The sequence below is a fragment of the Lagenorhynchus albirostris genome, chromosome 8, assembly GCF_949774975.1.
Source record: "Lagenorhynchus albirostris chromosome 8, mLagAlb1.1, whole genome shotgun sequence".
Taxonomy (NCBI): Eukaryota; Metazoa; Chordata; class Mammalia; order Artiodactyla; family Delphinidae; genus Lagenorhynchus; species Lagenorhynchus albirostris.
The window spans coordinates 72,188,203-72,196,238 of NC_083102.1; positions in this window are offsets into that span (position 1 = coordinate 72,188,203).

Sequence of the window (8,036 nt, forward strand, 5' to 3'; positions counted from 1 at the left end):
CTAAAGAGCATTTCTCCACTCAGAGTAAATCATAAGTATAACTGAACACATATTAAACACATATTACACAGGAACTATGTATTAAGAAAGAAAATGTTTATAGGTTCTTAAAAATGGACAGAATGAATTGTATAATATGAGCTTTATCTTAATAAATTTGTTCTGTATATAGAACAAGCAAATAAATACACCACCTTTGTCAGTGTATCCCTTTTGTATCATTTTGTCCTATTTTTCACTAATGTCTTAGAATCATCTAATTTACTTTGCTGTTCTACTTTCCCCTTCGGCAGCATTTAGAGGTTATTACTGATTCAAAAGTGGAGATAAAGGTCTCCAATGAAAAGTCAGATGGCTGACAAAGATAGAAATACCCCTGACCTTGGACTTCCTTTCATAATTTCATTCAGAGAATGTTCAAAGGATTGTGCCGTGATGTTTTTCATGAGCAGGTGATACCTGCCACTCAATCTTTACAATTTTCTCAATCAGGCACTCTGGGAACTCCTCCTCTATCCCTCTCTCCCAGTCAGCTTCTTTCTGGCAGCAGTTGAGGTGCATTGACTAGGTTACAGGTCCTGCTTGAGACCGAACAATTAGGAGTAATAGGAGATCTACCGCTGGACCTCCTGGGTCAGGTGAATTCACAGTCTTGATGGGGTTTTAGATGGCTCTGTCATGTCATCAGCAATTTATAAATTGGTATGTAAAGGGTAGATTGCCAGTGAGGTTTCACTTACTTAGCGTTTGATTTAGTGCAGAAGTTTACAGAAGCAGGCCCACTGCCCAGTCTCGTGAGAAGGACTCAGATGACTAGATTCTTGAATTACACTTGAGGGAAAAAGTTTTCCTGGTATAGGAAAAATAGTTCTGAGGTTATCTCACATCACATTTTTAATGGAAAATTGTTGTTGACGTCCCCAACACCAACCTCCTCCCAATTCCAGGAACAGATCTCAATTTCACCTGGTGACCAGTGACTCCCAAACCCAGTGGTTTGAATGAGGGGGGAGGTTGTCAAGGAAGGAGCTTGTGACCCAGGTCTGACCAGTCAAAGGATTGCTGGTTACAGCCCTTAGTGACTGGCTGAGGGAGAAGCACAAAACCTAAACTGGTCTAATCAGAGGCACTCTTCTTCTGGGGTTATAGGGAAATACTCAGTATTGCCCTACCTATCAATCAAAGTTTACTCAGAAAAGCAGGACCATCAGCAATGATATACAATAAGGATTTATTGCAGTGATTTGACCTGACACATATGTGAGAGCTGGTCAAATTCTTGGCCTGGTGCTTTCTTCTGTCTCTGGTGTGGAGCCAGAAGTCATAGGTCAGGCTGAGGGAAAGAAAAGATGAACACCTGACTGAGGAAGAGCAGGGACAACTAGAATCTGCCTTTGTCAGTTACTCGCACCCTTGTTGGTCCCTCCCTGTCTCCAAGCCCGCAACCTTGCTGCTGTGGATAACCCTCAGGACAGGTGGTGCTCTGGCTGCAGATGCCCACCAACAAGCTGAGTCAGAAGCTGCTACGGAGCCTAACCTACATCCACCTTCCAAGAGTCACAATGGCTATTGCTCCACAGTGACCTTCCAAATCTTCCACAGATTTCTCTTGTAGCTAACCCTACCCAGAAATATTCAGTGAAGAGAATTCTGGGAAACATAGTTTAGTTTAACCAAGTCGACACATTACAAAGCCACCACAGCCTGAAACTGGAACATGGAGAAATATGAGGTGGGAGCTGCTGCAGCCATCTTGCCCCAGAGAGAGGCCAGAGCTGCTGGGCTGCTTTGCGGAGCCCAAGGATTAAACTAATATAATCAAAGTCAGAGAAGAGTGAAAAACAAATGAGCAACTTGATCACACCCTTCAAGCCCTGAATCCTGGAATGCCTGAAACTACCCCTGGAGTTTTCAGTTGTGAGAGACAATAAATTCTTTGTGCTTAAGCCAGTTTGAAATAGGTTTTCTGACACTAGCTCCCGAAAGACTGCTAAATTACAATCTTAACGTAGGGCTGCTGTGTTTGCTCTTGCTGAAGTTTCTTAAGAGTTTTAAGGAACAGTCTTTAGCAGCATTAAATCCATCCTGGAGGAAACCAAGCAACAGTTAATTTGTATCTTATTATTAATCAGATAAGGAGAATCAATGAAAGATATTTTCCATTTTTAAAAAGACCAGCAATAAGAGAGAAAGTTTCCATTGTTCCTTTCATTAGACCACAATCAAATTTTTTCCTATCTCTCCTTCACACTTTCCTTGCTTTCCACCATGATGTAAGGAGACTGAGTGAGCGCTGAGTACATATTTTCTGGAGTAAAAGAGTATATTTTCCTCTTATAATGGATTTTTCTACTATACTAAGAAAGAGTGTGGTAGATAATTCTATTATGCCATTTAACATAATAAGTGTAAGGTCAACATTATACCAAACTTGTCAACCCCAAATTCTGCTTAAATGACTGACTTTGGTAGAACCAGTTTAAGTAAAATGAGTAATATCATCATGGCTAAGTTTGATTTTCAACTACTAGTCATATTTATATAAATACGTTAAATGTCTCAGCACATTCCAAGGGTTTAAGTGTCAACTTATATATTAGGAACATTTAAAATCTGCTTCCAAGCCCAAAAGGAGAGTCTCAAATGTATCTAAGAAGGAAAAAGTAAGTCATAGATCCTCCTAGTCACCCAAAGAAAAACAATTAAAAAGAAAATTTTGGCAGAGGATGAGATATGATACATTAATGTCAAAGTGAGGCTGCTCAGCTCATCACCCCTGTGAGAGTCACCATCCCTTTAAATGTGGAAATACTCATTGGAAAGAGAACATCTGTCTACCTTATTAACAAGTGCCTGTGATCACTCTGTAATTCTACAAAGAAGGTGAGGCATAGAGAGAGTTGTACTGACCACATTAGAAACATTTTTTTGTTTCCAATGGGGAAAAATTAATTTAACAAGACATAAGTGATGGGCCAGTGAAAACAAGGCTTTCTCCAAAAATATTTTATAGAAACAGTGCATATATTTTGCAAAATCATCTTAACACACATTAAATGTCTCAAATTATTAACCTATTTTTATTCAAATGTGTTTACATTTTAACCGAGATGTAGAGATGTTAATTATTTTAATTAGTTTTATAATAAAAATTATTCTTCAAGCATTTAGGAAGTCATTATGAAAAAGTTCACTTTATATATATAAATGGAGCCATTATATAATCTGATTTGCAGGGGTTTTTTTGTTTTACAATTTAAAAACTATTTTTTTGATGGAATGACATAAAAATTTGTTACCTAGAAGTAAGGTTTTCTGGTTTAGCAAAGATTCCTTTATTCTTATAGAGATGAAGGAAATTAATGCTGTGGTACTCAAAGTATAGTCCCTGGACCAGCAGCATCTATATTACCTGAGAACTTATCAGAAATGCAAATTCTCAGGCACCACCCTAGACCTGCTGAATCAGAATTCTGGGGTGGAGCCCAGAAGTCTGTGTTCTAACAAGCCCTCTAGATGATTCTGCTGCTGCTAAAGTTGAAGAACCTCTGTAGTAGAGGTTGCTTGGTCTAAGGCCTTTGCAATGAGACTGGAGCATGTTTGACAATGTGCTTTGGGTAGCTCCTAGTAAAACCATTGCTGACCTTCTAACTCAGTCCTCATACTCATATTTGAGTTTGTTTTCAATAGCTGGTGGTTTTCAACTATTCAAAATTGTGCATATTGCATAACCAGTTTCAGTAGGCTACATGAGTAATAAATGAGATACTATCTGTAAAGTGATTAGTGTGCTTATGTGTGCATGCTATGCCTCACACAGAGGGGACCTTATTTTAATGTAAATAATTGATATTCAAACTATTAGTCTTAGTTCACATTCTTTTCCCTCACAGCAAAATAAATATACCAAACCCACAAAATATCCTACTCATTATACATTCATAGACATTTAAGCCTAAGAGGAATTTCAAGATTACCCAGTTCAAGCCCCTCGTTTTACAGATGAAAAAACTGAAGCCCAGGGATGCTGAATGACAGGTCAAAAGTCTCTTAGGAAGTAATGGGCAAAGATTAGAAGCCACAGCTTCAACTCCTGGTCTAGTATCTTACAGAAGAAGCCATTCAGGTTGTACTTACTACTACAACAGCAGTGCTTACTCTGGAATTTTCTCCTTTGCCCTTACTAATTATTATCCAGTACTAATCTCTCCTTCTGCACTCCTTCATGTATAAACTATTATTCAGAATTGCAAAGCTATTAGATTTAAAGCTTTCTGGCCTACATAAGCCTAGATATACATAAAAACAAAAGGTAAAATATGCATGCAAAAGCCACAAATTTCCATAACATTTAGTGAAATAATAAAATATTGTAGTGTATACATAGTCACTTTTTATTTTGTATTGTGGACTAGTAAATAAGCATGCAAGAAACCAACTTTCAACAAGTATGTTATTTTGAAGAATGTCTTTGGGTTGACCCCACCTCTTTAGAACTTTGGAACTCACTAAATTATACAGCAGCACATGAAGGAAACTTCATACAAAAGAGGGGGGAAGAAGTATGTACATATAAAAAGAAAAGAAATCTATTTTAATTAGAAAAGCCTTCAGAGACATACTTTTTATTATTCTCCTTTTCCTTTATAGTACCTTAAATATTCCTTGGACATTAAAAAATTATGGAAAATATAATTTACAGTAGCACAGTATGAAAATTCATTCTGAAACTTCTAATTATGTATAGCATCGTATGATTTTGAATGTATTTTCTTTATTGTATTTCCTCTTTCTTTCTTTTTTTGTTTATTTATTTTTGGCTGGGTGCACGTGGGCTTTCTCTAGTTGCAGCGACCGGGGGCTACTCTTTGTTGCAGTGCGCGGGCTTCTCATTGTGGTGGCTTCTCTTGTTGCAGAGCATGGGCTCTAGCCACGCAGACTTCATTAGTTGTGGCTCACGGGCTCTAGAGCGCAGGCTTAGTAGTTGTGGCGCACGGGCTTAGTTGCTCCGCGGCATGTGGGATCTTCCCGGACCAGGGCTCGAACTCATGTCCCCTGCCTTGGCAGAGGGATTCCCAGCCACTGCACCACCAGGGAAGCCCCTGTATTTTCACATAACATATTCAAGGCTATTTAGTAGCAGCAAAATTTCTTAGACCAACACCATCCATTAATGTAATGCATTCTGTTCCTTCCAGAGACCTGGTCATCCCCAAGTTCAAAACTTAATAAGGTATTTTCTACATTACAGGACATGAAAGTGTGCTGTATTCATGACTGGCATGAACAGTTAATGACTCACTATTGCTTGCACCTCATTAATTGGCTTTCATATTAAGGCTTTAACAGAAGGAAGCGGAGGCTCTGTGGCTTACATAGAAAAATTACTACACTGCAAGCTGAGCACTGAACAAAAATCTCATCCTAATGCATCATTAGGGGAAGAGCCTGAAGAACTGAAAGAACCATCTATGCTTTTTCCAGTTTTGAAATGTTTAAAGAAGTTTTATATTAATGGCTTTTGATGCTTTTAATGATGTCAAGGATGGGATTTAAGTGCCTTATTAATTCCCTTGATTTGCCACCAAATCTTAAAAGGCAATTCGTGATTACTGAGCTAATCTTTTCTGATTATGAAAATCCATTATAGGAAGAAAAATATAAAATTCAGAAAAGTGGAAATGATTTATAAAAATGTTAGAATATATTTAAAAGAACAGAATGTTTGGACATGGGTTTAAAATTCCTCTGAAAGGATTTGTTACAAGATTATAAAATATCTTTGTGTATATTAATATTTAAACTGTTGTTTCATCCTTAAATTACACAGATCATGCTGTTCATTTTATAAACTCTTCTTAAACTTCCCAACCACAATCACAACAGATGATGCGATAAACCTGAAGTGATTTATAAAACCTTACTGCCCTAATCAGCTAGCAAAATCTCTGTCATCTCAGATCTCAGAGCCTGGAAAAACCCAGTTATTAATTCTTGATTATCCTTTCCCGAAATTCTCTGGTTTGCTGATGTGCTAATAAGATTCCAAGAATGTTCTAAAAAAAGAAAAATCACTACTAAAAATGATTGTGTTCTGAAGTTACAAATTGTCTTTTTTCTTCTCCCTGAATTCATTTTCAACTAAAATAAATTCTGTCCTTGAATGTGTGTACATAACTCCTTGGGCAGGCTATATTCTCTTATCATCAAATATAAATATTAAAAGCCTTAAAGATCTTAAACCCTAATTCAAATTACCTTTGCCAGCATACCAAATACCCCAGGGTGGGTGTATTAAAAGCTCTAAAAAGATTCTGCTTTTACTTTTTAGCCAAATGGACATGTTTTATTCAGGATCCCTAAATAAAATCCTTATTCAGCTCATCCACATTACCTTTGAGGATATGTCTTTCCTTCCTTCACTCCTTCACCCTTTCCAGCCAGCCCTTCATCCTGGCTCCCTGCATCTCCTGGGCTCTCCTCCTGCCTGAGGGCTTCAGTGCATTGAGGAACTGCCTCTTCCAACCTCCCCAGACCAGAAGCAGTGTCTAATCTTCCTTCAGGCTCATCCTTTCTTTACCAGGGAAAACTTATCTGATCTCCCTGATCTATATGATGTCCCCCAATATCTATATCTCTTAGCTTCCCAGCCTTTCCATTGCAGCAGGTATTGCAGATGCCATTTTAGATTTAACTGTGTATTTTTTTTATTATTGTCTCTATCACTTCAGCAGAATTGAAGTCAACGATCATGCTGTTTTTTCCCCATTATTAACCTCAAACATCTATGTGTCTGCCACAGAGTAGGTACACACACTCCATCTGCCAACTGAATGCCAATAAATGAATGACTGCCTAAAACACATAAACACTGGCACGCGGCAGAGGATTGAACACAGGAGTAAGCACAGACCATCTCTTTATCAACTCTCCAACAGTTAGCATTTATACTGGCCCAAATTTCTATATCATCTTTGTCTTCCAAAAGCTTTAGAAAACACTCTGGTGCACACAAACAAACACACACACACGTGTTTACATGAACACATGAGCATGCACACACACAGTTATCAGTGGTTCTAGTGGTTAAGACTACTGCACTCAGCAGTGATAAATCAGGTTTTTAAAAAATAACTCTTGTTTTTAAAAATCTTTGAGAGTTAAAGAACTACTCTGCACTATGATCCTGAAGAAAAAGTCCAAAACTTAGGCAGGATTAGCTAGGTCTCAAGATGCTGGAGGAAGGTGGTGAAAACTCCAGCTAGTGGGTACAGACAACAGATTTCTGATAAATCATATGTTCCTTCTGGCAGTCTTTCAAGAGATGGTACAAAAGAGCAGTGAGCTCCAATGAAAATGAAAGCATTACCATTTCCCTATAAGTTTTAATATGCATTTTGATTTTTTTAAACTATATTCCTATGTTCTATGTTTTCTTAAAAATCCAGAACCAAGTTCTGCAAACAGAAAACCTCCTTCACACTGGCTGTAGAGCCCTGAGCATCCTCTCCAGTCCTTAGTTTCTTCACATGAAAAATAGGAATAATGCTGGCAAACACCACTGAGAAATAAAAGCGATCAGGCATAGAAAGCCTTGTAGCCCTGTCCCTGGCCACAAAGTATTGTTTGCTTCTCCTCTCTCCCTACCTGTCTGCTGGCAAAATTCCAGTGTTCACATTGAGAGTCTCTAGATTATCTGGGTATCTGTGTGATGTAACTATGTTAGCTGTCATTTGTTTTAACTAAAAGAAATTAAAAGTAACTTTGAAAGGGAGAGAGGGCTTTTCTTTCCCTTCTCAGCAACAAAGCAGCTTAATGTTTGCATTTGAAACATATATAAAAATGCATATTTGATTATAAAACACATCCTTGGATTTTGTGTTAGGCTGTGCTTTCACCAGGAAAAAATACTTTTTCAAACATGAAAAAAAGTAATACGTTTCTGAGTTTCTTTCTCTTTCACACACACACACACACACACACAACCACACATACACACCCCTTTATTTTCCTTTCTCCCCCTACTCCCTCCTCCA